The following is a 17,210-nucleotide window of genomic DNA, read 5'->3' as shown; positions in this document are numbered from 1 at the left end:
ATTGATTCTGAGGTGTTATCCTACGTGGATGACATACATCTCACAGACGACGTCCTCAACATTCATCTTGCAAGGGTCGATCGGATCATTTTGGGATTTGCAGACCTCGGTTACAAATTCAACTTTAAGAAAAGCAAGATCGCCTTTCTCAGTGTATTATTCCTGGGATATGAGCTATCAAACGAGGGAAAGAGCCTGGCCCCGCACTTTCTGGAAAAATGTGCTCAACTACACCCTCCTAACACACTTAAGAAACTACAGTCATTACTAGGTTTCTTTAACTTTGGCAGAACATACATTCCAGATTATGCACAACGTATCAAGCCACTTTATGACTTGGTTCAGCCCAATTTTTCTAGCAGACACTGGGCGGTTGAACACACCCGCATCCTTAGGGAAATGCAACTGGACCTGCTTGAAGCTAAACACTTGCACCCACGTGACGATAAAACAAATTTGGTTATCAGAATAATCGCTGGTGCCATTGGATTTACTTATGTCACATTCAATGAGGGTGACACAGTACCCATAGCGTATAAATCACATTTATACTCTAATGCAGAACAGCGTTTTGCACCTACAGAAAAGATTCTGATGGCAGTTCAGATGGCCGTCATAAAAGAGAGGCCACTTGCCCAGGGGAAACGTATTATTGTTGTCTCCCCGGTGCTGCCTTAGAGGCTGTCACCAAAGCTAGCGTTTCCAATGCTAAAGCATTACATCCACGTTAGATTCAATGGGCAATGTCTCTGACCGCCACTGATGTCGATTATATATTCGATCCAAAACTTCAGACACAAGAGTTTCTCCAGTACGAACAAGAGTACGCTGCTCCTCTAAATATCTTGCCCCTGGACAGATACAATACTGTCATATATACTGATGTTCAGCATACCCGCTGTAGGTGCTAAACATCAATACTCCACAGCTTGTGCAGCCGTGAGCGGAGTGATGGAAAATTGAGTCTTCCACCAACACAATACCTACACGCAGACCCTAGGGGACTGCACGGCCCAGTTGGCTGAACTTAAGGCTCTTATTCTAGCACTCGAACATACTGAGCCAGGATGCCGGACTTTAATAGTCTGTGACTCATATTACTGCGTTCAGTCCTACAATGACTATCTCAATCATTGGAAACTGAACGGGTTTAGAGATTCTAAAGGGAACACCATTAAACACAAAATATTGTGGGGGAGGGTGGCTGATCTTAAGGATAAGCTGCAGTGTGTCCATGTAGTACATACATTGGGACACCAACGTGTAGGAGTACACGTTACCGGTAATACATTGGCTGATGAAGCGGCCAAAGCAGCAGTAACTACAGCTTCTGTGGCTGCAGTGACTCATTCACAGACAAGATTGGATAATGAAATATTGACTGCAGTTAAAGCTTCGGCTGCAGGCAAGCCCCTTCCGAAAGGATACCCTACAAACTATATTTACCATATCAGTGCACAGAATGTTGCTTACACAACAATTCCTGGGGTTGGAGATCGAGTGATCCCCAATGAAGACCAGAGATTAGACCTAATTAAAGCAGCGCATGAGAGTGTCGCTTCTGCAGATGCTGGTATATCGGCCACGATAACACTCCTACAGAAACGCTTCTGGTGGCCTGGTCTATGTAGACGAACAAAAAATATGTCCTTTGCTGTGACATTTGCCAGCAGATAAAGAGCTCTAATAGCAAACGCCCACCGCAGACATCCCTCCTAGTGTCCAACAGGCCACTGCAGTGTGTGTACCTGGACCATTGTGGTCCTCTACAGCCTGATGGTGCATACAAATTCATTCTAGTCGCTGTAGATTCTTGTTCTAGATTCCTGTGGGTATGGCCACAGTGGCCGGCTAACGCTCGGACTGTTATAAAAGACTTGCGGATCTTTATCGGTACATATGCAGTTGCAGCATTCCATTCGGACCAGGGCCCTGCATTTGCCTGTAAGGCATTCAGGGACACCATGGGTACGATGAGTGTTGAACTCCATTACTCCTCACCATACCATCCCGAGGGAAATTCGGTCGTGGAGAGAAGGAATCGTGATCTAAAGCAGTCCTTACCAGCTCGAGTATTAGGCTCGGGCCGCCGCTGGTTACGTCACCTATATGGGGTCCAGAGAGCACTGAATAATCTGCCAAGGCGGTCCTTGGGGGGGATGCACTCCATATGAGGTTCTCTTTGGGATACCTATGTATGTCCCAGATCTTGATGCCCCTGGTATGGTGGCAGCAGAAACACCATTTGACATAAATGAACGTCTCACTGTTTTACAGGAGCTTCAGCAGTTTCGTGATGATAAATCATCTGCAAGTGCTGCCACCTTAGGAATTAGGGATTTAGCGAAAACTTCGACTGGCTGGATTCCTAAAGTTGGGGATCTGGTTTGTGAGAAGATAGAAGGGAAGAAGGAGTTCAGGCCATCATACAGAGCACCTGTACCGGTCTTGGGAATTCAAGCCACCAGGACTTTCATCTTATCACCGCTGTCTGGCTCTAGAACGAACAGATTCATCTCCATCGTTGACATCAAATTACACCATGTGGCCGATCCTTCACAGCAGACCAAGAGGTCCCTTGGGTGGTTCCCGATCCCCTCTCACTACCCAACAGGACATACATCTACATAGTAGGATGAACAACACTACTACAGATGTCTAATGCTGTTCCAGATATCTCCTCGACCATGGGGAGGGCGGAAAATTAACGCTTGCTGGTTCCTGTCACTACTTCAGTGACCACCCCGGTCCAAGATTTAGCTGTTTTTTACACAAACACATCACAGACTAATGACACTGTCTACCAAGAGCCTCCACGTGAAGTGGACCAAAATACAGATTGTGCACCGTCTCCCGTGTTTGCAGAGACTGCCTCTGGCTATTTCACTGATATTGATGATTTTTCTTCAGACTCATCCACTACTGTGATTGACCATGTTTCAAAAAGAAGTAAGCTGCATCAATGGCTTAAAAATAACTATTTGAAATACCCATAGAACTATTTATTGTTCTGTTTGACATTTTGTGCATTATTTTTATGGATTGGTTTTGTGACTGTTTTATATTTGCTTATAAATGGTCACTATATTCCTGATCGCTCCTCTGTGCAGCCTGTTGATGAAGTTTTAACTCCATATCATTCTTCACATAAGGTCCGAAGAGACTTGTCCCCTGTAAATGTTACAACAATACCGATTTCTGATAGGATTGTGTGGGACAAAGTTCCCTTTGATATATAAGGGCCTACAGAAATTATTCAAATACCATACGTGTTCAAATTTTCGATGACAGATGTAATAACACCTGATGTTGTCTCTGATGATTGGGATGTCCAAACAGTTGATTCCATGCTAACTGAGATGAAGGACTATTCCACTTCTGAAAGTGATGATGTATATGAACATACAATGAATTAAGGGGAAATATTCTGCTATAACAATTGGGGACATTACTACCTACACCGTGCCACTAGAAACAGGCCAGTATTAAACTACACACAGTGGGAACACTGTTCTACACCACCGGTGGGGAGCACAAAGTACTATAGTGACAAATTGACATACTTTTCTGGGCAAGACACAAAAAAAGCTCAGTCGTATTATTTTAAAATACCTCCGGCACAAATCAGGAAAATCTTGCTAACTGATACAAAACTGATTTATTCAGATCCCTTTGTTTCCCGGCTCGCAGTTGAAGGTTATGAATACTGAAAGAGCACTATTGATTTGAAAAGTGTATGGGGAACACAAGATTAGCAGATACAGGGTAGGGCGGCTTTATTTCAAGCATGCCTGATTCCTGTACAAATGATTTTCTTAAATGACACAATTCAGCAGACATCCTGTCTGGGGTTAGCAAAAATTAAAGACTTGAACACGCCCAACATCCCTACTCCGGCAAGGTTTAAAGATTGCCAATACTTTCTTAATATCACCGAGGATAGGCTAGACGCAATGGTTAAGGCGGGTACCTATAATTCTTCACTTTCCAGTCCCGGCGGGTGGTTAATATGGCCCACTGACACAAATAAGTGTCAAGCTCATTTCTTTTAACTCTTCAGGGTTTTTTTCAATTAACAGGCCAGACACTCGCTTTATATCGGGTCAACATACAGGTATAGTTACAACATACAGGGGGTCATTCTGACCCTGGCGGTCTTTGACTGCCAGGGCGGAGGACCGCGGGAGCACCGCCGACAGGCCGGCGGTGCTCCAATGGGGATTCCGACCGCGGCGGTATAGCCGCGGTCGGACCGGCACCACTGGCGGGGTCCCGCCAGTGTACCGCGGCCCCATTGAATCCTCCGCGGCGGCGCAGCTTGCTGCACCGCCGCGGGGATTCCGACCCCCCCTACCGCCATCCAGATCCCGGCGGTCGGACCGCCGAGATCCGGATGGCGGTAGGGGGGGTCGCGGGGCCCCTGGGGGCCCCTGCAGTGCCCATGCCACTGGCATGGGCATTGCAGGGGCCCCCGTAAGAGGGCCCCTACATGTATTTCACTGTCTGCTGTGCAGACAGTGAAATACGCGACGGGTGCAACTGCACCCGTCGCACAGCTTCCACTCCGCCGGCTCGATTCCGAGCCGGCTTCATCGTGGAAGCCTCTTTCCCGCTGGGCTGGCTGGCGGTCTGAAGGCGACCGCCCGCCAGCCCAGCGGGAAAGTCAGAATTACCGCTGCGGTCTTTCGACCGCGGAACGGTAAGCTGACGGCGGGACTTTGGCGGGCGGCCTCCGCCGCCCGCCAAGGTCAGAATGAGGGCCACAGTGTGGGTAAGCTGTGCCAGCAATGGGTACAGACCAACACATTAGCCGCAGTTAAGCAACACCTGAACACCCTTTCCGAAGATATAGATTTGCAGGATTTTCTGCTGGGACCCAGAAAGAAGTGTTAAAAAAGGTTTTTATATGCTATGTGCAATTAAATTTTGAGACTTTCACAGATTGAGGCTGCTGCGCGTTTAAGGCAATTGAATAAAGAAAATTTAGAAAAGGCATTAGCAGTTGTTGACAACAGCATGAATACACTGTCCAACAGGATTTATTCACTATCAAATATAGTGTTGTCTGCTATTGATATCACTCAGACAGACTTGTCCCGGTTATATCAAGGGCAATCACAGCTATGTTCCATCATGCAGCTGGGTTGGACTTTACAGACACTGAAAAATGGCCGCATTCCATGGAAGTATATTAACGGGAGTGAATTCTTCACTGCTTTTAATTTTTCCAGAGATCAACAGACACTGGCTAAAAGGAAGGCTAGTTTCACCATGCTTCATGTAGAAAAGTTAGATAAGTTGCCCTTCACGGTAGCAGAGAGTCCTTCAACTATCTGGCTCTTACATGGCATAATTAATTTACCTATTTCGACCTTTCATTTCTCAAGCTGCCTGAAACATCTTGCAGTGGGAAGGTATGAGCAACTAGGAGATAGCTATATTAAGGAAGAATGGGAGTTGCCCTTTGATTACAAATGTCTGAATGGCGAAACAGAGGTCTTTCTTAGAGGAAGCGAATGTGAGACTGCTGTTAGTCATTCTATGATATGCAAGCAGGTGTCCCTTCACAGTCTTTGCAATGCGGGGGTCGCGAATTTGGCCTGTTTGCTGAAGGGTACACCAGACCCTTTGACTCGCCCGGTATTTCATGTACTTTCCAATGGAAGTTATGTGGTACTGAACGATCAAAGCTGTTGCGGCATGCGACCAGGAACTGCCTACGCAATCTCGGTCTCGAAGGTCGTTACGTGTTGTAGACATGTTTTGTTTTCCCCCACAGAGAGATAAAAGTATCTGACATGTGGCCCCACATAGATACTATTAATGTGAACTATAACAAGCTGAGCAGGCTAAAGGCACTATTGTTTCAAAAACAAGTCGCCTTGACATCCGCTAAAGAGATGTATGCTCTCCAGATTGTGAGATCATCAGCCGAGATACAATCCCTATTAAATACCAACTTCCCCAAGCACTTTGGAGAACTGGTATCAAGAATATTCAATGCTTCGAGCACCACTGGGATTGTTCATTTCTTTAAGGCTGTCGGGTCTGGTTTCGTGTCCATCTTCCAGACTGTTTTCGGAGTCATCCCGTCAGCCATCCATTCGCTCTTTTCAAGTGTGTTTGGTAGCTTTCCAATTAATTTGGCTTTGATTGGCGTACTACTACTGCTCTTTCTTCTGATTCGCAGTGGTTGTTTCTTTCCAGCTACGCAGAGCAATGGAGCCGCTCCCACCAACTCCACAGTGCCGTGAATGCATGGTTCGGATCTTCGGTGCACCCTTGCTGGTGGAATTGGAGCATGACTGGTCGTTGTCATTTCGGCCTCTTCTCTGGTGCGCACAACCTGTCTTCCGCTGCATATGGTGCCTTTTTGAACATCTGCCTATGGTCTGTCTTGCTGTTATACCGACATTTCCTGTGGACCACGAACTGCTGATGTCCCCGTTGAGGGTTCATACACGGTCATGCCCCTTGAGACTGTGGTTGGTCGCGAGGCCACCTATGAGCCTTCCGTTTTGTGATCTACCATGGACGAGGGCACTGCAACGAATGACGTCACAACTGAAAGTACTGCTCATTACTGCAATGTGGATCCATTTGTCCGTCCTGCACTCGATTTAACAACAGATGATGTTGACTCATTTTTTAGGTCATTGGTTGGTGACTTCGATGACACTCTTCAAGATCATGCATACAGCAAATAATTTGATGAATTGACTTGCCATTCCTGGTTTGAAATTATGCATTTCAATTAACTTGCTTTGGCACGCTGTGCTTGTCATGGTTGACATTAACATCCCTGTATGTGTTTTAGCTGAACTGTTTTTATTACCTTTTTAACACATTTAAAATATTTTTTTAGCCGGTTTTTATGCGTTTAGCTTTTTAGTTCAGAGCAATTTTAGCGTTATAGCCCTGCCGAGTCTGCTATATTTCAGAATGCTCACATGTTACCATTTACACCGACAGCCAGTATGGTTTTGGTCAGTTATGGTCGCACTGGAGATTTTTGACTTTGGCCGGTACCCCCATGCGCAATGGGTTGTATGTTTCCAATCTGCTAAATGCCCTCCAGTTGCCAAGGGAGATAGCCACGTTGACATATGCTGAAGGTAAGGGTGCCAACAAATTCATAACCAGAGGTAACTGTTATCTGGATGAAGTTGCCTGATACTGTGCTCTTGAGTTCAGCACTTTTCACTTAGATGAACCATCTAACACAGAGGGAGAGACGAAAACCAATATGTTACTGAATACTGTACCCAAATTCAAGGGAATTACAACATGCAGAGATAGAAAAGGTTAAGTGGGGAAGGATGGAAGGCCTAGTTGTGAGCTAGATCTGCCAGTCTGCCAGTGACCCTTTGAAGCTTAGGAGGATGCTAGGCACAGCTCCCAGGCTACCCTGCTCAAGGAAGGAAAACACCTTTCCACCCCCAAGTCCTTTGTCCACTATCTGGGAGCAATCAATATCTCACCACAGGTGGGCATCAGCAGTCAGGTAACAGTGGACACTGGCAGACAGGCTTCTTTAGGCAGTAAACTTTCAACTTTCTGAAATGTCTTTTCAAAATAGTTATATGAAATCTAACTTGACAATTACATTGAATCTTAACTTATTATAAAAATGAGCCGTTGAACCATTTTTCTTGCCGTTCCAAAACAGAAATAGCACACTATACGTTGTTGTAGTGTAATACACTTTTTCCATGAGAGAGCCAGCTTTGCCATAGTGAAAAACAACTGTGCATGTTTTCCACTATCAGGGCATGTATAACATTAAATATACATACCTTATGTTTTAAAGGCCATACAAACTACCCTATGGTCAATTAGGGCCTACCTACGGGGTGACTTATAAGCATTAAAAAAGAAGGTTTCGGTTTGGAAAAAGGTTTGCTTTGTCAGGTGGAAATGGCAGTTTTAAAACCGCACACCCAAGTTGCAGGGGCAGGCCTGGAGACATGTTGTACCATACTAATTTAGTGGGTGACACGAGTGCTACAACCCACTACTAGCATTTAATTTAAAGGCCCTGGGTGTACGTACTACCAAATGCTAGGTACTTATTATTAAATTAAGTGTGCCAATTAGGTATATCCTGAGAAATATTGGAGGTACCTCTGAAGTACATGAAGTACAAGTACATTTCCACTCCAAATGGGAAAGCATCCCTTGTTTTTTGCTTATAACTTTTGCCCACACACCACTGTGTGGCGTGCTCCATCCTCAAGTTCACGTCTGGTCGTCTAGTACCCTAGGATGGGTTCAAGCATTATCCTTTCACAGACGGGAAGGGGAGTTCTTTGGATTATATTTTATGGGATCCAATTTTTTAAAATACTACAATAGATTTGAGGTTCCCTAATTCTACTTTTATTTCCTTGAGGGGGTCCCTGGACTGGTTTAAAAACATACAGCAATGTGAGTGGAGAAATAATTATCTCCAACATTGAAATGGGTTGACCTGTTGCAGCTGGATTCACAAATGCCACTTAAGGACTACTGACTTTCTTCAGGGCCATGAAAAATCCCTCTATATTAGACTCTCTTGGAGTCATACACCCTTACACACTCATCCGCACACACAAACCAACACTTTGGTAATTCCTGCGAAAAACAAAGAAACATAAATATAACCTTTATTCAAAATCAATACCTGATTTGGTGACCACTGCACACTCTATTTCTTTTGTTGTGCATGCACAGTCAGACCATTCTGGGTTAATACATATTGGACCTCTAGGCTATCACCCTCCAACATTATGTTTATACTTCAGTACTGTGACTAGCAGCTAGCATCTATTTTCTCTGTGGAAATATGTGGTTAGCTCAGGGAGAAAACTGGGAAGCAGTATTACATTTTACTTTTGCTATCTTGAGTTTGGGACCAGCTACAAAGTTCATTCAGGCACTATTTTAATATTTATTAAAAGCCCAATTCAATAATGAAGTTGGATTTTCAATACATATTTGGCAAAAGTGACTTTTATAAAGTTGCCTTTTCCCTGCATGAGTCCACTGGAGACTAATTTGAACTAGCTCTCCAGCAGCTGCCAAGCCAGTATTTGATCTTAATGAGGTGTGAAAACTGCTCCCAGAGCAGACAATGGCCTGCGTGTGGGAAGGTATTTATTACCATTTGTAGAAATCCTGTTGGGATGGACACAGTAGTTTTGTTAACTTGTAAAGGATCTGCCCTTTCACAAGTAAATGTAAAGCGAGAACTTGGAAAGGCAAACCTTTGTCCCCCATGCTCAGATCTGCGATACTGGCACTGGGCTCACAGGAGGGAAGCTATTCCTAGAGATGGTTTTGAGTGGCCACTGAAGAGGAGATTGCTTACTTACCTAGATACACCTCTGGGTGGAACTAAGACTCTGCATAAGGAAGGAGTAATTTCCCCATTTTGGATTTCAGGGAAATCCCCCTTAGAATGTTTCCTCCAATAGTTAGGGAGGAGCCAGACCTCACCCCCACCCACTATTTAATGGCAGTCATAAATGTGACACCCCAAGGGACATTCCCCAAAACTTTTGTGGACCTTAAGAAGAACAAAAGGGCTGCACCTGCTGTTTGAGACTTGTGAGGAGGCTTGGAGGGTTGGAACCTGCTATCACTTTTAATTAGGAGAAGGAAGTGGACTCCAAGGGTCAGCTGGCTGCCCTCCTGTGTGTCCACAAGGACACAACAAGCTGCATTTTCCTGAAGTGCACACCTGACCAGTTGCAACTGGAAGGGCTGGGTCCTGCTAGTGACCTTTCTTGGAGTGAATTTTGACCCTTATGCGCTGTCCCCTATGTCCCAGGACCCTTGTTTGTTTACAACTTGACCCTCCCAATCAATTCTGTAAAATTATGGGACTTATAAAAATTGTCTTCAGGTGGACAGATGACAGGGATCAATCCCCCATGCAGATCAGGCCATTAATTAACTTTACAGGGCTGAAGAAATAGGTTCCTACCGATTGAAGCTTCTATGCAGTAGCAAATCTGTTTCATTGCCGTACTCTTTGGGGCTGTTGGAGGGGTATGTCAGTGACTGTGCCAGACCTGGTTCTGTTGTCAACATACTTTCAGTACGCACACCTCTAAATGGTGGCAAAGCACAGTTTCTAGGAGAGTGTATTCTATTGCCGTTTCAGTGGAATATCCTTTCTGCCAAATGCTAACTTGGGGCTTAAGTTTGAATAAAGAAATCATGATGTGGTGTAGGCACCAGGTATGTCTGGCCCGTGGACTTGCCTAGGTACAAAATCTGAACTTTCTCTCTCTGAGGTTTTCCTGCCAAAACCAACAGCTTCAGCAGGACTTCATCCAACAGGTATCTGGTTTTGAGAGGACTTCCTCTGACTCAGTCTGCAACCTTGCTGGAGGATTTCAACTCCTATTTCTAAGACTAGGTAAAAAGGTAAATCTTCGATCAGGATGAATCTGCTTGGTGTATCAACACATGCTCCATTGGTCTAGGTCAGAAATTATGCCTAGGCCCCGGTCACATCCAAGCAGTACCTTTTATTGGTGCTTTAGTTTTTCTTGATGTTTTTTCTTCTAAATCTTCAAATTCAAATCTCTGGTTACTCTAATTAGATTTTGTCATTTTGGTGCCATTTTGATTATTAAGTAGTTCGCTATTTTTATGAATTTGAGTTTCTTTTCACCTTGTTTTTGACTTTGTAACTGTTTTGACATTTCTAAATGCTTAACACATTTTTGCTAAGTAGCCTGCCTGTTCTATGCCATGGTATCCAGGGGTTAAGCTCAGGTATAACTTATTGAAACCTTTGCCTGGATGTAAAAGCATAGTGAGTTAATTACTTGTGGTGGACTATCATCCACCCCCATTAGTAATTAATGTTCTTATATTTACTCCCTACACTCATCCTCCCAAAGGCAGATGTAGAAATACTCACCTAAAAAAGGATGGCTGCACCCTTTGGAGTTTGCTCAACTTCACTCTTGTGAACTACCAATGGCTTTAATAATATGTACTATGTGCAAAATTTGGTAAATCAGTTTCATACAGTGTGGGGTGGAAGAGCACTTTATATGATCATTATGGGGGCACTTTATCTTAGGCAGGCTGCTCACTGGGCCTCTTGTGTGGTAGATGTGCTCACCTTCACCGTTTCATCAGAGGACCACCCGTTCTACATAAATATTCAGAACTTCTTTGCAGGAATCGCTTTACAGAAAGTGCATTTCCAGATACGGCGGGTGTACTTTCACCTAAACCGGGCTCACCAACTTGTTATTGCAACTTAATCAGCATTTTGATTTTCAGAAACAAACCCCAATTCTGCAAAACAAATATCCCTGATGTAAAAGTTGTTTTCATGCTGTGTGTCTGCGATATAAGCCCCACCCTGTGTAGTGCAGGAATTCTGTTTAAGTGGCCCAATATCCCTAAGGCTATTGGGCCATCGGTTCAAGGTTTTCTGAAGGCAGAGCCACCTAAGTCTTCATCTTCAGAAACATGGCAGTTCCCCACTTCTAAATAAGTCAAAGGGGCTATGGGCATGGTCCAGTGCTAATTTGAGAAAAGATACTCACTCGGCTAAACTATAAACGAGGCCGCACTTGTGCCTGAAGGATGACCCATGGACCAATCCTTTAGATGCACCACTCCACTAGCATCTATGTTCTCTTATTTCCTCTGTTTATTGTAAAGGAACCAATTAGGATTTGGACATCTGGATGGCAATGAGGCACCATAAAGGAAGCCATGGAGGTGTACTGCAAGGGGCCAAGGATACCAGAATGGTGTGCTATGAAGAACTTGGGACAAAATGGTCATGTGCTGTTGTCAAGGACAGGTCACCATGAAGAAACCCAATGAGAGGGCCACTTTTCAGAAAAGCAATGGTGCAATCCTGAACAGTGATATACACCTAAAAGGTTTCAAATGATTCCTTAGGAGTGTCTCAGTTAGGAGGAAAATTCTACAAAGATCAGGACAAACCTCATTCGCAATATTAGCAATTCATGATTGAAGATTAATCATAATACAGGAGTTATTATATTTTTGAAATCCTTCAAGGCTCCATGCCTTTACCACCACCTTCTCAGGTGAATGAACCATAAGAAGCATGGAACACTGCTTCTTGTGTCAGTAGCTGACAGTGACTGAGTGGTAAGAGGAAGATGCCTTCCCATGCACTGACTGGAACACTAGAGATATGCTGCCTTAATCACAATCAGCACAAAGACCAGAGAAACACTGCCTTTTCCTACAAGATGTGGTGTACAACTAACATGGCTCTTTCTCTGTGAGTTACCAATGCATATGCAATAGCTGTAAGGAACTAGGGTGCCATAACTGGAATAGCCCATGGGGAGGACACATGGTTGAGCAGGGAAATAGGCACCCTGACAGCAAGTGGTAGCAACAACATGGCAAGCAGGGTGGAGTGGTCATAATGATATCAGGATATACAGTCATGGAAGAGAGTGGTGAGGCTTCATTGAGAAGTGCAAATACAAAGTCTGGGAGGAGAGGAGGACATGTACAGGCAGTTAAGGTGTGTTTTTCTGGATGAGAGGTCACGTTGTTTCTTCCCCAAGAGCATTATAATTGTTTAGCATGTGAGTGCACAAGATGCTGTAATACATGGAATTCTGCTCTTTGCAACACTGGTTGTCACCTATTATAAAGAAATGATGTAGCTGTGCAAGTGTAATAACTTATTAACGTTAGGTTCCGACGTCAAAGTGCCTGCTGCCAGACCCAGCAGCTGAGGTGAAAGGTCATGGATCATAATTAAAGCAACTGTTTAATGAATAAAAGTGAAATATGGCATTTCTTTCATCTACCTTGTTTTTCTAGCTGCACAGTGACAATAAGAAAGGAGCTATTATAGCAATTTTTGCACTCCTTAGTTCATTACAGAAAAATTTAAATGTATCTGCATGTCTCTACACATTCCAAAGCTTGTTTTAAAAAAAACACTTGAATTAATCTGATTCTAATATCTTTTTACAATACATATTTAACCGCTGTTTAATGTGTCTAATTTGGCACTGGAGATTCTACTTGTATTCTTTATGTTTGCAAACATGCTCTCTGTTTCATATGACAGAATGATGCACTAAGGCTTTAAGTGGTTTGTGAGAAAGGTGATGGTGTTCCATACGCATAGAAATGATATGGACGTGGAACTCCTTGGGGTCCTGCTTTATCCTTATATTGTGCTGTGGGGTCCTTAATTCCTTAAATAATGATCCAGAATAATTTGCAACACTTCATTATAATTTCACAGGCAAATAACTTTCTCTTATGGTGCTTCTGAATCAAAACTTGCTGTTGCATTTGGATTCTTCTGCCACATGTGCTCTTTAGGAACACCATTGGTGTCCTTTAAGACAGATTCACAAAAAATCAATGGAGGGGAGACAAGCATCACATGGCTTTTGCTCGGCTTCCAATCAAAATATCATAAACATCAACAAGAGGGAAACCTCTCCACATATTTCACGAGGGTTGCTCCAAACCTATTTTAAGACCCTCACTAACTGCTTTCTACCAGTGGTATTTTTGTTGCCTCTGGTGTACTATTATCTGATAGGATCATCATTGGGCCTTTTTTACCTCCAACCAGAAGATACTGTCACCACTGGTCATTGAGAAATGTTGGGATCTGTGAGAAGATGCAGTGAAAGTGAGTTAAATTGCCTCTAGGTTCAGATAAATTGCTGATTTATTGTCACTGGGATATGGCTACAATAAAAACAGTGTGATGTGATGGGCACGAATTACATGTCCTTCACATCAAATGGCCTAGTCGACATGTTTCAGCTGACTAGTGCCTAGAGAGGTCATCAGCTTTCTTCCGGACCGTTTTATTACAGATCCCAGTAAACCAAGAAGTAAATTTCCCACCGGAACCTTCTACTTATGATTATAGTGACTTCATGGACCTGGAGGCTCGACTGTCAGTCCTACCAAACAAGACAAAAGGTAAGTGCCATCCGCTGAACTATAGCAACCTAGATACGGGTTGTAATGTTCATAGTCATCTAATATGTATAAAGATCAAATTAGAACCCTGCAAAACCAGAACCGAGTTGGTCCAAATTTATCAATATCAACATTAGTGCGAAAAGAACACAGTAATGTCCCAAAGGAAAAGTCTCATGATGTCACTGGTGGTCAGTGACATCCAAATGGCAAATGTTAAAAAAGAAGAAACATTTATTTCTAGGAGGCATAAAAAGAAGAAAAACAGATAAATGATTGTTTTGATTATTTACAATAAAGGATTTAGGAGATCAAAATGGAGGAAAAAAATTCAGACAAAAAAACGCAAGAAACAATGCTTTTTTCAACTTGCAAAAGAGATGACATCTTCCTCAACCTCTAAAAAAAAAAATCAAAAACTATACACATTCTCAGCAATCAGATGTGAAAGTGGCCTCTCTTAAGTTGCATGCAGTGTGGAGGTTGCCACCAAACTGCCTTGTATTCTTTATTCAGACATACAGATAAACCTGCCATTGCAGACAATAAAATACAACTTACCTCTAATTGGGGAGGTGATGACCCCATCGGACTGTGGAAGAAGGCAAGTACATTTCCTGAACCCTCTGCCATAGAAAACAAAGAGAACTATAAAAACTAAAATACTCCACTTCATGCTGCTATGTTAACTGAATGGCTGTGAAAATATGACAATCCGGTTAGTACAACGTTGAGAACATGCACAGAAATATCTCTACCACTGTAACTCAACAAAGAGAAAATAACCAGCAGACTTAAAAATGTATACCGAATTAAAATAAGGCAATATACAAAGATGTTCAAAACACCTATAAAGGTCTTCCCTTTTAAATACTAAGACAGAGCCATGAGAATGTCAGGCGCGAGCACCAACACTCACATCTAGCAATGAAAACCAAACTTTCAAACCCCATATCCTGCCCATCATTATTGTTATTGAAAAGGGCCAATCAGATAAATGTGCACATACTTGTCTCCAGAGCAACAAGTGAGTATTTTGTCTGCTGCGAACCAAGAGGACACAATAATTCTTGAACCACAAGGTTGTGAACAACACAACTCTAGTTCAAGCACTTACTTGGAAAATCGGGAGCATGCACCCATTTCAAGATGTCCTCCAGTCCTGGGTGTTTGCGGGGAATATGCACAAAGGCCGTTTTTGTACTTCAGCACCTTATGCTAATTAGGAACAGGTTGTTCGTTACCTCTTCCAAGCTCAGCTATCGTATGGGGAAGGGGAGAAATACTGCACTCTCAGGGTGAAGGAGTCCCACCTGTTTCTCACGCACAAAATCAACACAGGAATAAAAAGAGTATAAGTGGCTGTGATTATTAAAACCAGTGTGCAACAAATTTTTGTAATCGGTCCTGTTTGGAATAAACAAAAGCAGTAACCTCCAGGCGCCATGATGAGCACGTGTGAAAATGGAGAGATGCCTTTCCTATCCGGGTAATAAACAGCAAGGCATTAATAACGCTCCCCGTGTCTTGGTTGATGACATCATTTTTAGAAAAGACCAGGCTTCTATTTCCTGGCACTGCACACGTGATTGGCTTATTTTAATAATTCAAACTGGCAAAAGTCTATCAGAAGTCCTAACTATTAAGATACAGGTATGTAAAGGGAAACTTAAGAAAAGGCACAAGTCCCAGTCTTTAAAAGAAGATTTGAGGAGATAAATAAAGAAATGGCAGAAATGAAAGACTTAAAATACAAGAATTGGAAAAGGACCTCCAACAATTTTCCCAAGAAAAAATATATCCTGGCATGAGAGAGAATTATAAAGATCAAAGAGATCCCGTTCAACAAAGAGTGAAAGGAAGAAGAGAAGTCAGATGGGAAGACACCGAGACTGGGATGCAAACCAGGAGCAAAATGAAGGACAAGCACCAGCAGTCATTGATATTTAATTTGACAGGCTGTACCCTCAGAGGGGAACAAACATCTATTCTCAATAGAGGATTGGGACTCGTTCCCACACCCACATTTAAAAAGTTCCACCTCCGGAGTAAAATGGCAGATTTTCACAAAAAAACAAAACTTAAGGGCTTTTTCAGTGGAAATGAGAGCACGGTGGAAGAAGGAGACACTGATTTAAAACATAACTCAACCTTTAGTTCTCCCAACTCTTTAGTCCCCGTAGAGATACTGGCCTTTGAACAGGCAGTTTTTAAGGAGATAAAAGCATTCGATGTTTCCCGATTCAGACCATTTGATAAGGAAATGGGAAAAGAATGGAATGTTCTCTGTGAACACACAGGGAACAAAGAGCTGGTTATAAAACTGGTGGACTAAGGTGGATGCATTGTTCTATTGAAAAAGTGTGATTATGACAATGTACTGACCTGTGAAAGATATTACAGAGCTATAACAAAGGATCCAACAAAAAGGCTACACCAGATAATTGAGAGCATGGTAGCTGAAATAAGTGGGTGGAATTCTAACCAAAAGGCAGATTTCCTGTGCACAAGGGAAACAAAGGTACCTTACTTTAACTTGCTCCGAAAAATGCATAAGAATCGGTCTCCCCCACTAGACCAGCTGATTGTATCAGGTATAGGCTCAGTTCTAGATTGTATCTGGTATCGGCTAGGTTCTAGAACCCCTTTCACAATTTGCTGACTAGTTCTGAGGCATATAGTACAGCAGATACATACCTATTTGAAGGATGCATGAGATCTGTTGACACTGTTATGGTATTGTGCATTTGATCCACATAAGAATTTGTTGGTGGGCCTTGATATTGAAAGTCTGCGCACCAGTCTACCCCAGTCCACAACATTAGACACAGTGGAACAAATTATTTTCAAAGAGGAACACCTGGACATTTCATCCTTTAATGATGTAGACTCACCCTTACAGAAAACTACTTAAAATATGAGGCCACCCTTTATTTCTAAGTCCATGGAACTTGAATGGGTGGTACGTTCGCTCCAAGTTTGGCAGACCTATGTCAGCAATTTTGAAGAAACTAACACTTTTTCCTTAACATATCCATATCATCAGAGGATTAATCTGTGAAAACGTAACATAGACAATGTCCTTATAATCTGGGAGGGTCATGAGCAGACTATCCTTCATTTTCTTGAATGGCTGAATACACTGGATCAATTAATGTACCAGCAGAATGAGTAACACTTCACTCCCTTTTTTAAATGTCACAATTTTTATGGACAACATGCAGCTTCAAGCAAGAACGACCCACAAGCCT

The 17,210-nt window shown here is 43.0% G+C and overlaps 1 protein-coding gene across 3 annotated transcripts in view; it reads right to left on the bottom strand.

Moving 5' to 3' along the window:
* Positions 1–17,210, bottom strand: part of INSC (INSC spindle orientation adaptor protein) — a 1,473,234-nt gene that overhangs the window by 1,407,214 nt on the left and 48,810 nt on the right. The window contains exon 1 of one of the 3 annotated variants that reach the window (XM_069223702.1): positions 14,521–14,582. The exons of the other annotated variants lie outside the window; for them this stretch is intronic. The gene's annotated coding sequence lies outside the window, so the exon portion shown is untranslated. Of the gene's footprint in view, positions 1–14,520; positions 14,583–17,210 lie in introns of those variants that run through there. 3 annotated transcript variants of the gene reach the window in all.

This window comes from Pleurodeles waltl, chromosome 3_1 (assembly GCF_031143425.1).
Source record: "Pleurodeles waltl isolate 20211129_DDA chromosome 3_1, aPleWal1.hap1.20221129, whole genome shotgun sequence".
NCBI lineage: Eukaryota > Metazoa > Chordata > Amphibia > Caudata > Salamandridae > Pleurodeles > Pleurodeles waltl.
This window is presented reverse-complemented; position numbering and strand designations above follow the sequence as displayed.